We start from the raw sequence: 15304 nt of genomic DNA, 5'->3' as shown, positions 1-15304 counted from the left end.
AGTTCGACCTCAACGGTCGCGCATGTTCACGTTGTGAGGCTTGACTCCTTCACCAAGACCGTCCTCGCCTTCTTTCGGTCCTCGTCCACCTTTCATAGGATGTCTGATGCACGAGGCAGGCACGCGTCAACACAGTACAACAGCAGCCCACGTCGACGCGTTAGAAAAAAAAGCGTGGCGCTAATGTCCTCTGTAATCTAAACGCGAATGCACACGGAGGCACATATAGCCTCAAATATTCGCGCACACAATCTCGGAGGTTGTGACGCATTTCTGAAGGTTTATTCTGACCATAAGAAATGTGTTTTTCTTACACTGTGATTCTGACAATTTGGCGGTGCAGTGCGCATGCCCACGCTTGCGTTCCCCTGCTCGCACGTGCTTGGCGCGTCTTCCGCGACAGCGCGGACAGCACCTCTTCGCACCTGGGCGGTAGCGTATGTTCGTATCAAACGTCGCTGGGTGAAAATCGGTTACAACAACCGTACTCCATTACATTGCAGGCCAATGGGCCTTGGCCGGGACCAACGAAAAATTCGTATCACCCCGAAATTCGTATGAGCTGTGATCGTATCACCGAGGTTTCACTGTACTACCATGTGAGCTAGCAACGTTTTTATTTTTTTTCTACTGCTTGTGTAATTGAACACACCGAATGATTTGACTATTTCCATCGGCTCCTTTAGAGTCAAATTAATGCGAGTGGACTGCATCAGTTGACTCGAAACATAGCGATGTGAAACAGTAGCCCGACTATAATCTCATTTTATCGTAGTCACTATGACAAGAGACCCAAGTGTTGTTATTCAAGCAAAGAACTTGGCTATAAGTGCACATTTTAATGCAAAATTTCTATCTGAAAGCACCGCCTGTAAACACTGTTCACCAGCAACGAACCACCATCTTGGCATGCACTGCATTATGCCAGGAAATTAGCAGCCATCGCTGTGTTGTCTGCTTTGAAACATTCATACACCACAGCGGATGTATTACTACGCATTCTCTGGCATCCAAACGATTGCGCCTGCAACTAGTTCGCTAGTGCGTTAAAATGCTGCAGTAGGTCACTCTAGCTGCAGCAAATGCACATGATGTATGTCTAGCTCTTGCAATCATTGCCTCTTTTTGTAACGAACAAATACATGGTCTTCAAGATAAGTTTCATTTACCTGACAAAGTTTTTTTCAAGGAATGTCCGCTCTTTTTATCACTACTCTTAGATGCAGCAGTGCTGTGCAGTTCCACTGCTATTTTAACATTTTCACATACAAGTTTTCTACTGCACTGAATGTGTTCAAACTTTGCCAGCTTGTTGTAGGATGTGTAAGCACTAACGTGCAAAGCATAATTCAGACCTCATAACATTGGTATAGTCGACCCGGTAATGAAAAACCCACCCGGTAATGAAAGTGACCCACCAAAAGGTACCGTAAGTACTACTTTATTCAGGTAACGTACGGTTCACACTTCCTAGCAAATGCTCTTTGCGCACTAATTTCACGATGGTAGTTGTCCACAGCGGCTTCCTTTAACCTGTCTCATCGTCCTTGGTCTGATGACTGTTATCGCTTTCAGTACGCCTTGCTCCAGCTCCAGCTCCAGCTTGATCCAGTATTCAGGGCTCGTGCTTGTACCTAGGGTCCTCAGAGTCTGCAGTGAGAGGTTCCAGATGCAGGCGAGTTGTGCAAACAACACACACTTGCACTTCAACAACACAAATCTCATGGTGTGAGCCACACAATTGCAAAGAGAGTGTGTTTCAAAGCAGGTGCTTAAATGAAACAAAAGGGATGTTTTAAATAACATCAGAATTTCAAAATAAGGGTATCAGTGTGCCCAATGATAAGTTTTCTACACACACACACAAACAATCAAGTTCTAGTGGGGCCTAGCTTGATGACATACAGTGGTCTCAATTCGTGCTACAACGCGACACATCAAACCTGTTTTCATAATTTAGTCCAAATTGACAGCAACATTAAACAAAGTTCCGGCACCCTGAAAGGGAACGTACAACACCCATGGCGCTCACAGCTTTTACAGTCACAAAACTTGAACTTCTTTTACTCTTCCAGCCATATTTAAAGAGGGCCCGCAACACTTTTTTCACGTGCAATCACTGAATGACTTCACTATTGGAGGCGATTGTATCACGAATCAATTGCCGCAAACATTTTTTGAATATATCAAGTACGAGCAGAGGTCACGGGGATTTGCTGCACGCATTAAGCGCTTTTTTTGCCCTTTCGTCCCGACGAGTGCGCTGGAAGTGACAAAGGGGCAAGAAGCTATGTCAGGGTGCATGATGACCTATAGTTGGATATATAGCACCCACTGAGGTGGGCTTGTGTGCATTTGCCTTTGAAGAGGAAATGCCACGGACTTCTAAAGTTGTGTCCGACTACAGAGCACGTTTTCGTGATCATCAAATCGGCCACAGCGAGAAGATTTAAACGTTGATTAGGTCGCACTTGTAGCACGCCATCTGGCACTACCTCTTCAAAGGCTGCTTTTAATGTGAGTGGGTTGAAGCACGTTATAATTTGTTCAGGATTTTGTGGCTTGAATATAACAGTGAGGTTTGGTTTCGGCATAGTTTCAGCAGGCGCTGAGCTTAGTGGCATGTGCGATCTCTTCGATCCACGACATCGCTTAGGTGGCAGTACTACACTGCCCTTATCTGAGTCTTCAGAGGAGTTTACGGTAGCATCCATGTAGGTAATAGTGGCAGAGGAATCGGACCTGTCCGAAAAATCGTCCTGACCTTCAGGTTGCCCGACGTCAAGGCAGGAAATGTTCTTCCTCGGAGCACCTTGGGCCGGTGGAAGTGAGAAGTTCTCGGTAAATGACATGGAGCTGTGGCCTGAAGTTGCGCCAGGCTGCATTCCAGAGTCAGAGCATGTCTCGGGGCTCGTTGCTGGCGAATGCATCTTCAGAAGTTGATCTGGCTGTATTCTCAGGAGCTTTGACAGGGTGTGGCCCCGAAGGCACCGCACCCGCTGCCGGAAGCATGCCTGATGCCCCGAAGTTCAGCGTACAGATGGTGAAACGACCTGAGGCAGGTATATTGTAAAATTCAAGAGAGACAAGCGAAGCAGCAAAGCCGCCACCAACTTCTTCTTCCTCTGACAGCAGTTACAGGGACACTGTGGATGTGTACATCAAGAAGGTTCTGTTCGGTATAGACGGTCTGTAGAGGGTCCTCGGCTGGTGTGAGCAATGCAGCACGGCTTCCAGGAGATGCAATACCTAATCTTCCACTCGGGAGCATCCGAGGAATACCGGGGTAGTTGGGCAGATCGATACTCGCAAAGCTAGGACGAAGGTCATTTTTTTTTATATCAATAAAACTTTAAGCCTCCATGCTGGTAACCCATTTTCGCCGGGGTAACTTGATCTGATGGTACCACTAAGGCAAAAAAAAATGCCAGCGTTGATTACTCTCGCTCGATGCTAATAGGAATCTAACACTTATGCTTATTGTGTGGTGGCAGTGCTGCGCCTAATAGCTTTCGCTAATGACCCAGTATGGACCCTGACCTATATCCCTTTAAATGGGACAGCACAAAGCACGGTCACTTCCACCACCGTGCGCTGGTGACTTTCACCTTGCTAGACTCTACTTGACGTGTCGACGCTGATGGACATCTATGTCGATCAGCGTCAACAGTTTTTCGAAGTTCAGCAATGCACGGTGTGCAGTAGCTCTCCTTTCAATGTGCCTTAGACCAACCTGGGCGCCCCCTACACCGGCGGTGAGTTGCGTCACGGCTCTAGATATGTGTTGTGCATGCACACTACCACAAATCTCAGGTCATGGCTTCTCATCGCCTCCCAGTAAACGCCAAATGCTTTATACGCTTGACCATTTTACTGGTCATTAGGAGAAGAATTAACCAACTTAATATATCTTCATAATCGATTAGGTGTGGTTCATTCCGTATCAGCAACTATAGCTTTCGCATTAAACATCTTTTTAGTCTTCGCACGAGGTTTTCTTAGTATAATTTATGGTTATTTGAACGTATAACCACTCCTGTTCTGTCAGCCCTAGGTCTTCCTTTCATAGACATTGAAACGTCTCTTTCTAAAAGCTGCTGACCTGTCATTACCTCCATGCACATGAGCCACACAGCATCTGAATGATGCACGCTATCTGCTGGTCTTGATGGGTGAATATATTCGATTACTTTGTGTATTCTATTCTTGAAGTAAACATTGCATTACGATATGAGTGACATTCTATAACAGCATGTTAGTTATTTTGCGAGTACACATATGCTTATGTATCATGTGTGTGTGTGGCAGGTAACTTACCAGCGTGAGTGACACCAAGAACTTGAAAATTGCAGTGTTTCATTTCAAATTCGTGAGATTGACAGTGTTATGTAGAATGCCAGTTTCTATGCCTTATTTTCAAGTTGTGCAATTACTGATGGATATGTTTTAGTTTGCATGACATGCCACATAAGTAAATTGCATGACATGCCACATAAGTTGTCATGTACATCCCCGTTGTGCTGGTTATGTTTTACAGCTAAGCTGTATATCGCCAGGCCGTGCTTGGGTATGTCTCTTCAAGGGTAAAAATGTATATGTGACACAAAATTGGGCAAACCTCACTATTCACCACTGATCCACTTAAAATGAAGAAAGGAACATGCAGGTGCCAAGCGCCAACGCATGTGCCACACAAATTCGTTAAGTCCCATTACCCATGACCTTTCCAATAGAAATGAAGTCATATTCATGGGAAAAAGACGTATGTGTCACAGATATCAGGCAAATCTCACTACTCACCACTGGTCGAGGAGAAGTCATCTGTGGGAAAAAATACACATGTACCACAGCACATCAGCGAACCCCACTACTCACCACTAGTTCTCCGAAAATGAAGCAGGGAACACACGGATGGCATGCACAAACAAATGTGCCGCACAAATTTGGCAAAGCTCACTACTCACCACTGGTCCACTACAGAGCTGAAGAACTTTCGTTTCATATAAAAATGTCCGGTTTTCTCGCACTGCAGGGCTCTAGACAACGACTTTTTCTTCATTTTAAAAAGCACCATGACCTTGCGTTCTCCAGGGCTACAATCTTGCCATTGACAATAACCAACAAGCTTCTCTAATTAAGAAGTTGATCAACAAACTTTAATTAACCAGATAACTAATAAGCATGCTCTCGATACATCTTGGCATCCGCCACAGCTAGCAGTTTCCTTCTGAACATGTTTTCTTATTTTTCAAGAATTGATGGCAGTGTTCGCTGAAACGCCCTTTATATGTATACAAATGCAAGAGCACAGGTGTCGCCCCCCTCCCGGGCCAAGTAATATCCCGGCCAAACCTGTGGAATGGGACAAAACAAACACATACGAGCAAAAAACACAACACAAAAGTACAAGATGCACAGAAATGGGAAAGAGAAGATCGTATACATATGTGGAGGAAATGTGAAATACTATGTGAGTGTGTTAGTTGTCTAATTCTTTGTGCACAAGTGAACATCATTCTTCCCCCAACATGTACAAAACAGCCTGTAACATCAGCACAAGCGAACCCAACGAACCTCATGCAACTCACACAACTCCTTCCATGACAGTGCTGGTGTGGTGGGGTTGTGTAAGGGAGGTCACGAATAAAGGGTTCTCTGACATCACAACCTTCTCTGTACACATGTAAATGGTCTCCCTACATTCTCTCCCCCCTCCTTTGCTCCCCTCCTTCCTCATTCACTGTGGACTGCCGTTCAGGCATCAGCTGCTAGAGTGAGACAGTTTCAGTGTGGCCATTGGTACTGATTTTCCTTTTCCTTCCCTCCTTTTGTATATATTTCCTCAAATAAACAACCACTTACTACAAACTCTTGTGCTATACCTGGATGCTTCCAGATATAATTGGAAGCACTCAGTAGTCACAATAGTGAGCAGTGACACGAGAAGCATGGTATCCAGCGCATCCCTGTACACGTCTTCGATCGCCAAGGCCGAGTGTTTCGCCATTGCATTGGCGATTAAAAATTGAGAGCGAAGTGTCGGGCAGGCGTACATCACCATAATCTCGAATTTGCAAGAGGCGTGCCGACTGTTTACGAAAGGGCGTCTCCCATTAAAGATTTGCAACCTCTTGGGAAACGAATTGAAAAGCACTTATAGGTTGGTCTGGTGCCTGGGACATGCAGGCCTAGAGGGTAACGAGAGGGCGGGCGCTCTAGCTCGAGCACTCACGAACCAAGCGGAGCACCAGCCTCCCTCCCAGTTACCACCACCCCACACTACACACAATAGCCTTCGTGAGAAGGAAGACAGTGACCCTGCTCGGATGGCTCCGTGAGAGCTTCTTGCTCATCAGCGATGCGCACGACAGAAATATGGCATCCCCCACAAGATGCAATGGACCTCCGTAGAGTTGAAACGGGGGTCTATCCAAATTTGTTGCGATTACACACAATTTTTCCGACGTTGTGTGGGTGCGATGTCCGTGGTGTCGCGACTTGCCACCAACCCTCTACCATACCAACCCTCTACCAAATAACCTCAACTCCCTACAGCATAAGTACTGCATAGAAAACTCTTTGGAGCAATGGGAGGCACTCCTTGCTATCTCGGACCCGGAGGTGCAACTAACGCTTCTGGACCATGTCCGGCTGGCGGCACAAGCCAGTGGAGCCTTGGACATAGGGCCCTACACATCTAGCTCCTAGACCCCTTCCCTTTCCCTCAATAAAAGTTATTCTTCTTCTTCTTCCCCAACAAAAACAGAAGAAAAATAGAGGACGAGTGCAAAGCAGGGGTTTAGGTCAAAGTAGTCCTGGCTTGCCGAATTGGGTCAGTAAAAGGAAAGAGGAAGTGCATTGGTCAACAAAAGGAAAAAAAAAAGCGAGGGGTGGATTTTTGTCGAAAATGTGGAACAAGAGGTGGGTATTTGGCTGAATCATGGTTGTCAAAAGTAAGCACCACCTAACGATGATAATTTCACGGTGACAATAACGGTGCATCTAACATATCGGATTCAAGATACCCCTCTGAAATGTTTTTAGATATTGGCTGTAGTGTATGAAAATTTTAAATAATGTATTACTCTGTATTTTCAATCTTTGGGGACCAGAACTTTGAGAGATCATCGAAGTTGTGACCTGCCACATTAAAATGCTGTGCCAGTGCTTTTGCTAATTTCTTAGCCATGTGCCCACGACGCTCGTTTGATCTAATTTCACTGGGCTTTCCTGTTTCACCAGTGTACTGCGTACAATGTGAGTGTTCGAGCGTGTAGATAATATTAGAAGTAGCGCAGGTAAAGCTAGATTCCATCACATAAAATCTAATCTTATAAACTAAGGAAGGTATCATTAGTTGTAGTCTTTTGAGTGTAGTGCAGTACTTATCAACCCTTAGTTTAGCAACTTCCTCTGCTTTGTTTTCTATAGGTTGCATTTCATTGTGCCTAACAAAAAAAACGTGCTGGTGAAGAAGAGTGTTCCACACTCGCCATCATGGCTACGAGTGGAGCTGGCTACCGCTCACAGGTTTACGGGAGGATGACCGCCTCTGCTGCTCAATTGTTATAGCATCTGATGCGTTATCCAAAGGTTGTAGGTTCAGTCTCTACCGGCAGCATGTTGTCTTTTCATCACTTTAATTTTATCAAATCTGGCAGAATTACTACGCTCCAGTTAAAAGACTACAAATAATGACCCTTATACCTTCCTTAGCTTGATTGTATGTTGGCTTCATTAGGTTAAATCGGATACAAATGGTTTAAAACAATTTTACTGGCCACAGTCGCAAAGAATCTGTTAGAAAAGAACACATACGTAGCCAGGTTGCATAGTGCGGCCAGCTTTGTCTTCCGATCAGCCACTTGGAAAACATCAGTAGACGACACGTAGCGGCGGATGCTCGAGGCTGCGAGTGTTCATATTACATCAGTGCCGCTATGATTGTGTGCGACCTCCGCATGCACCTTAAAACGATGCTCAGAGAGAGAATGAGATCACATTCGCGCAACACTGGAAGCGCTCACTGCAAACTACCGGCACACTTCTTGTTGCATAATATGGACCTTGCTGCCAATAAGAGCTTGCATTTTTAAGAATTATACATTCATTTTCTCATTAGCCCTTTGAGCTTCGTTTTCACACGCAAGCGGATTTGCGTCTAATCGAATCAGCACTGATGTAATAACAGCAATGTTCGCCACGAGTGCCCGCCACCACAGATCGGCTGCTGAAGTTTGCTAAGCCGCCAATTGCAAAACAAAGCTTGCTGCACCATGCAATCGTAGTGCATTTGTTCTATAAACAACTCGTTTGCGAATACGTCAGGTACAATTATTTTTCAACTTCTATCCGATTCGCAGCACATAAGCAACAGCGTGGCTGCTGTTTCAGTTGATCGCATCTGATGCATTATAACTAGGGCTCCATGTTTTCGGTGTTTATATTTCTTGAAAATCGGCGGGTGTTTATCGGAGGTTATATTTTTGGCGGAAATACGGCGTTTATCGTAGTTTATTTCTCGTAAATCCCTAATTCTCCGAAACTCAGAGTTTTTCATTATTTTCAGAACCTAAAAATTTGAGATCAATTCATATTTGAATACTAAAAGATCAAAACACATGAAGCACATTTTATTTTTTCTAGATTGTATGAATGTACAAAAATATATGCACAAGTCACAAAACACCTGTATTTGTGCGCATAACAACCTTAGCTTAAAGGTTATTGTAAAACATGCACTCATCCTTTGAGAGGTTGCTGTCAGTGATCGAAGCTCGCTCCTTTTGATTGATGACTTTCAGCTTTGAAAACGCAATTTCAACGTTAGCGCTAAAAACAGGAAGCGCTAGAGGACGCAGTGCGCAGCAAGAAAGCACTGGCCACTGGACATTATGAAGTCTCCAAAACGACAGGGGTTCAACAATGTTGCATATTTCATAGCACTGATAGTTCGCAAAATCACCCAGGAGCTGTCTCATGTCGTCAGTTTCAAGAAGCAGTAATTGAAAAATAGGCGCGTAGGTTTAGAACGCACAGGGCAGCTCATGCTTCACATCTGGGTTCACAATTTGAACACAGTACCAAAACGATTCTTTGATGTACTGGAGTTGATAGCACAGGTTCCTTTCTGATGTCTGGGCTCAACTTTTCAGCAGCAGCAGCAGCAGCGTAGTATCCGTGAAAGCCTGCGACAGTCGTTAAGTGGTCAGTCTCGTCAAGGAAGTCCAAGAGACTTGTGACATCTGATTCGAAGACATCAGTTGGATCACGCCATTGACTGATGAGTGCGCGCAAACCAGTCATGGGCACGTTACCATTAAAAAGTAACAGTGTTACAGTTACAGTTACCTAAGCCAAAAAAGTAACTCTGTTACAGTTACAGTTACAAAGTTCCCAAATGTAACATGTTACAGTTACTGTTACTGTGAAAAAGTAACGTCGTTACTGTATAAAATAAGTAATCGATCGCAAAACAAATGATAGAGTTTATTTAATAAAAATGTAAAAAGGCATGCGGGTAATCAAAACTGCACGGGGTTAAACCCTAAGACGAACGAAACGTAAAAGAGGAAACATAAAACATAAACATAAAAAGTCCTGGAATCGTGGTTCGTTAGCGGCAACGCATCGGCTTGCAACAACCTGAGGATGCCACCTACATAGGAGGCGAAACGTCTATGTCATTTTGTTAATAATTGTTGTGTTAAGCCACAATAAACCTTTTACAATCATTTCTAAAGAGGTTTTTAAAAAATGCTTAGCTAGTTCACGGTATTGCTCGCACTCAGACGTTTCGCGCGCTGCTGCTTTCTAGCCGCCTGTCAAACACAATTTGCTCGGACGAAGGAGACTACAAACTAGGCGCCCTAATACTCCACCGGTAAACCAGGAACAGAGATAGAAGCTCAGGTGAAAAAAAGAAAGGATATATGTGCCGAAAGAAAAATGGACACGAACTTAGCAAGCTGTTCAGTTCCAACATGACTGATTTATGACATCTAGTTTACAAGTAAACTTGAAGTTACGTTAAAGACAAACCTCCGACCTCGATCTTCTGCAGGGAATGTAATCCTCTTAGCGACCTCCTCCTCTTAACTGCGAGGGGAGCCTTGTGGAAAGTTGAGTGGTGGAGAGGATATGGTGAAATCGTTTAGCGTCGGCCTTTAACGTGTGCTGCGGATGCATAATATTTTATAAAAACAGAAGTAACTGTAATAGGATTTCCTGTTACAGTTACTGTGAAAAAAGTAACAGTGTTACAGTTACAAGTTCCTCTAACTTAAAAGTAACTAGTTACAGTTACAAGTTACTGAAAAAAGGAACTAATTACCGGTAACGCGTTACTAGTAGCTAGTTACTGCCCAAGACTGGTGCAAACGAACCCCAGTATGGGATAAACTTGGTGTACCAGGGTACTCTCTGCCTCAAGTTCCTTAATGATTGCGAGCAGGGCACACGAATTGTTCTTCAGAAACCTCATCTTAATGAGCAAGCCGTGCACAGCTTCAGGAGATGAAATAAGACTGTTGAGCTACTCACACTTCGTTCCCTTGGCTTCGTCGCTTCTCAAGTAAGACAACATGGCACGCCAGTAGTCCAAAATGCCTTCTAGAGCTTCATAAAAAGAGAATCACCTCGACGAACATACGGTTTTCAGCAACTTGATGGACATGCCCATGGCCAAGCATACAAGACCAAACTTACCGCGCAGCTCCCGCGACGACTTCAACAGAGCAGGAAAGTGCATAACAAAATCGTGAACTACGTTGAACGAGCTTGTCCCGATTCCATCCTCCAGAGCGTTGTTGAGTAGCTGGCACGGACCTTTGAACTGAAGCGCCTTGAACTCGGGGTGGAGAGTTGCAAGTTCTTGTGAAGCTTCTGCATGTAGGAAGCCGAGTCGGAGCACAATACAGCTACGTCGCATAATACAGCTACGCGCGGTAAACATTAAATCGGTCAAACCAAAAGATGTATCAATGAATGCTTAGAACTTGCCCTTTCGCAAAAGAAGGAAATCAGGTCATATTGGCCCTTGAAATCAGAGTTTATTGGATAAATCCAAGTTGTCAAAAAATTTACCCACGAATGTTTATTGGATTTTTTTGGATAAAACCGAAAACACGGAGTCCTAATTGTAACATGTTGACAACTGAAATAATGCAACATTTTTTCACAGATTTTGTGGCTGCTAGTTTGAGTTGGTCACATCTGATGCATCATAACGTGTTAGCAACTCAAATAATGCAAATCTCTTTCTGGAATGGTAGACAATGCCCTTGATTTCAATCAGAGAGATTTTAACAATTAAAAACAGCCTTTTTGAGAAAACTATTTTCAAGCTTCGGCACTTTTTGTAAACCACATACCTTTCAACACAATTTTGAAGTATAACAGTGGGCGTGAACATTACGAAAATGATTTTTTAAGATTTCGAATATTAAAGTCGACATACACAGAGATCTGTTATGCTCAGTTTAATTGGCCTGTGGCATTAAATACGTAAAATACAGGTATTTTTGGCGGTTTACCATCTTTGTGATTATTTTCCTCAAAAGTCCTTTCATTGTAAATGCAAACAATAAACTCATAAAATTGCATTTCACTTGTTTTTTGAAGAGAATGATTATTGTGAGCAAAAAGTGCACCACCCTTCTTTATTTTTTTTTTGTAGATGCCCTCAAAGTTTGCATATTTAGAAATTGGTGGAAAAGGGTTCCTTGTGGCCAAAATGTATGTCTTTCTCAAGTGAACAAAATTTTTTTCTACAAAACTAACTTGGAAGCCATTGTTCTGGGTCTAGATCCTGCACCTATAATAAATTTCATTCAAATCGGGAGTGGTGACAGGGATGTACTGCTCGTTTGTATCTTGACACACTCACTCGCCGATGACACAAACTCAACGTAGGACAATATTTGCAATAGAAGGCGAGTGTAGCTGGCCAAACAGAGGCAACTCTGCGGTCGGTTGTGGAATCTGTGAGGGCAAGTCTAGTGAATAAGGAGTGTGCTGGTAGAACAGTTGAGGGCAGAATGCGCAAAGTCCAGCCCCTGGGTAACATCGTTAAGGCGTTGTGCAAGAATGGTGAAGCGAATGACTAGTGATCAGCAACTGTGTAGTGATCAGTTGTGCTAACACGGGTGTAGCACATTACGACAGTAGCATTGCTGCCATCGGCGACAACGGCTAACAGAGATGTTGCAGATGTCAGAACCTTCTTGAGCTTGCGAAGGAAGTAAACGGTCATGATGGAGTCAGGGGTGCCAGTGTCTATGAGAGCAGTTACACGGACACCGTCGATGTGTAACTGCAGAAGGTTCTGTTCTGTAACTGAATAAGCTTCTGTTCGGTGTAGACGATCTGTAGAGGGTCCTTGGCTGGTGTGAGTAATGCAGCGCCACCTCCAGGAGATGCAGTACATAGTTTTCTGCTCGGGAGCATCTGAGAAATACCGAGGTGGTTGGGCAGATGAATACTCGCAAAGCTAGGACAAAGGTCATTTTTTTATATCAATAAAACTTTAATGCATGATGCTAGTGGCCCATTTTGCCGGGGTAACTTGATCTGATGACACCAGTTAGGTAAAAAGAAATGCTAGCGTTGATTACTCTCGCTCGATGCCAGTAGGAATCTAACGCTTATGCTGATCGTGTGGTGGCAGTGCTGGGCCTAATAGCTTTCGCTAATGACCCAGTATGGACCCTGACCTATATCCCTTTAAATGAGACAGCACAAAGCACGGTCACTTCCACCACCGTGCGCTGGTGACTTTCACCTTGCTAGACTCTACTTGACGTGTCGACGCTGATGGACATCTATGTCGATCAGCGTCAACAGTTTTTCGAAGTTCAGCAATGCACGGTGTGCAGTAGCTCTCCTTTCAATGTGCCTTAGACCAACCTGGGCGCCCCCTACACCGGCGGTGAGTTGCATCACGGCCCTAGATATGTGTTGTGCATGCACACTACCACAAATCTCAGGTCATGGCTTCTCATCGCCTCCCAGTAAACACCAAATGCTTTATACGCTTGACCATTTTACTGGTCATTAGGAGAAGAATTAACCAACTTAATATATCTTCATAATCGATTAGGTGTGGTTCGTTCCGTATCAGCAACTATAGCTTTCGCATTAAACATCTTTTTAGTCTTCGTACGAGGTTTTCTTAGTATAATTTATGGTTATCTGAGCGTATAACCGCTCCTGTTCTGTCAGGCCAAGGTTTTTGTTTCATCGACGGTGAAACGTCTCTTTATAAAAGCCGCTGACCTGTCATTACCTCCATGCACATGAGCCACACAGCTTCTGAATGATGCACACTATCCGCTGGTTTTGATCATTGTTACTTCGTGTATTCTATTCTTGAAGTAAACATTACATTACGATATGAGTGACATTTTATAAGAGCATGTTAGTTATTTTGCGAGTATACGTATGCTTATGTATCGTGTGTTTGTGTGGCAGGTAACTTACCAGCGTGAGTGACACCAAGAACTTGAAAATTGCAGTGTTTCATTTCAGATTCGTGAGATTGACAGTGTTATGTAGAATGCCAGTTTCTATGCCTTATTTTCAAGTTGTGCAATTACTGATGCATATGTTTTAAATTGCATGACATGCCACATAAGTTGTCATGTACAGACGGGTCCACTGTTAAAGGGAACACTTGCGTGCAGAGTATGTTCGGATTTCGCTCTCGTGCAACAGCATAGTCACTTAGATTTGCATATGACTACTGGTGGTTGGCAGTTGCGAGTCCTTTTGACAGAACAGTGCCATGCACGAGCGAAGTTTCCTCATCCACTTGCCGGTAGTGGGCCAGCAACATGCAGGGTGCTCATTCGAGTGTTCCCTTTAACAGTGGACCGTACTGTACATCCCTGTTATACTGGTTATGTTTTACAGTTAAGCTGTATATCGCCAGCGCGTGCTTGGGTATGTCTCTCCGTGGGAAAAAATGTATATGCGACACAAAATTGGGCAAACCTCACTATTCACCACTGATCCACTTAAAATGAAGAAAGGAACATGCAGGTGCCAAGCGCCAACGCATGTGCCACACAAATTTGGCAAGCCCCATTACCCATGACCATTTCACTAAAAATGAAGTCGTATTCACGGAAAAAAATAAGTATGTGCCACAGATATTGACAAGCCTGACTACTCACCACTAGTCCAAGAGAAGTCGTCTGTGGGAAAAATACGCATGTACCACAGCACATCAGCGAATTCCACAACTCACCACTAGTTCTCCAAAAATGAAGCAGGGAACACACGCGTGGCAAGCACCGACGTATGTGCCACACAAATTTTGCAAAGCTCACTACTGACCACTGGTCCACTATATAGCTGAAGAACTTTCGTTTCATATAAAAATGTCTGGTTTTCTCGCACTGCAGGGCTCTAGACAACGACTTTTTCTTCATTTTAAAAAGCACTACGACCTTGCGTTCTCCAGGGCTACAATCTTGCCATTGACAATAACCAACAAGCTTCTCTAATTAAGAAGTTGATCAACAAACTTTAATTAACCAGATAACTAATAAGCATGCTCTCGATACACCCTGGCATCCGCCACAGCTAGCAGTTTCCTTCTGAACATGTTTTCTTATTTTTTAAGAATTGATGGCAGTGTTCGCTGAAATGCCCTGTATATGTATACAAATGCAAGAGCACAGGTGTTGCCCCCACCCCACCCCCCTCCCTAGCCAAGTAATATCCTGGCCAAACCTGTGGAACGGGCCAAAACAAACACATACGAACAAAAAACACAACACAAAAGTACAAGATGCACAGAAATGGGAAAGAGAAGATCGTATACATATGTGGAGGAAATGTGAAATACTATGTGAGTGTGTTAGTTGTCTTTGATTCTTTGCGCACAAGTGAACATCATTCTTCCCCCAACATGTACAAAACTGCCCGTAACATGAGCACAAGCGAACCCAATGAATGTCATGCAACTCGCATCTTGGATAACGCCTTCTATGACGGTGCTGGTGTGGTGGGGTTGTGTTAGGGAGGTCATGAAGAAAGGGTTCTCTGACATCACGACCTTCTCTGTACACATGTAAATGGTCTCCCTACATTCTCTCCCCCTCCTTTCCTTCCCTCCTTCCCCATTCGCTGTGGACTGCCATTCAGGCATCAGCTGCTAGAGCGAGACAGTTTCCGTGTGGCCATTGGTACTGATTTTCCTTTTCCTTCCCTCCTTTTTATATATTTCATCAAAGAAACAACCACTTACTACCTTACTACAAATTCCTGTTTAGGAATGTTGCCGATAACATGCTCCAAA

The 15304-nt window shown here is 44.0% G+C and overlaps 1 protein-coding gene across 1 annotated transcript in view; it reads left to right on the top strand.

Moving 5' to 3' along the window:
* The window catches only part of LOC119395884 (protein MMS22-like), a 123499-nt gene that overhangs the window by 25611 nt on the left and 82584 nt on the right, over positions 1-15304 (top strand). The window lies entirely within an intron of this gene.

The sequence above is a fragment of the Rhipicephalus sanguineus genome, chromosome 6 (genome assembly GCF_013339695.2).
Source record: "Rhipicephalus sanguineus isolate Rsan-2018 chromosome 6, BIME_Rsan_1.4, whole genome shotgun sequence".
NCBI lineage: Eukaryota > Metazoa > Arthropoda > Arachnida > Ixodida > Ixodidae > Rhipicephalus > Rhipicephalus sanguineus.
The sequence above is the reverse complement of the archived record's forward strand: the minus strand, read 5'-3'. Positions and strand labels throughout refer to the sequence as shown.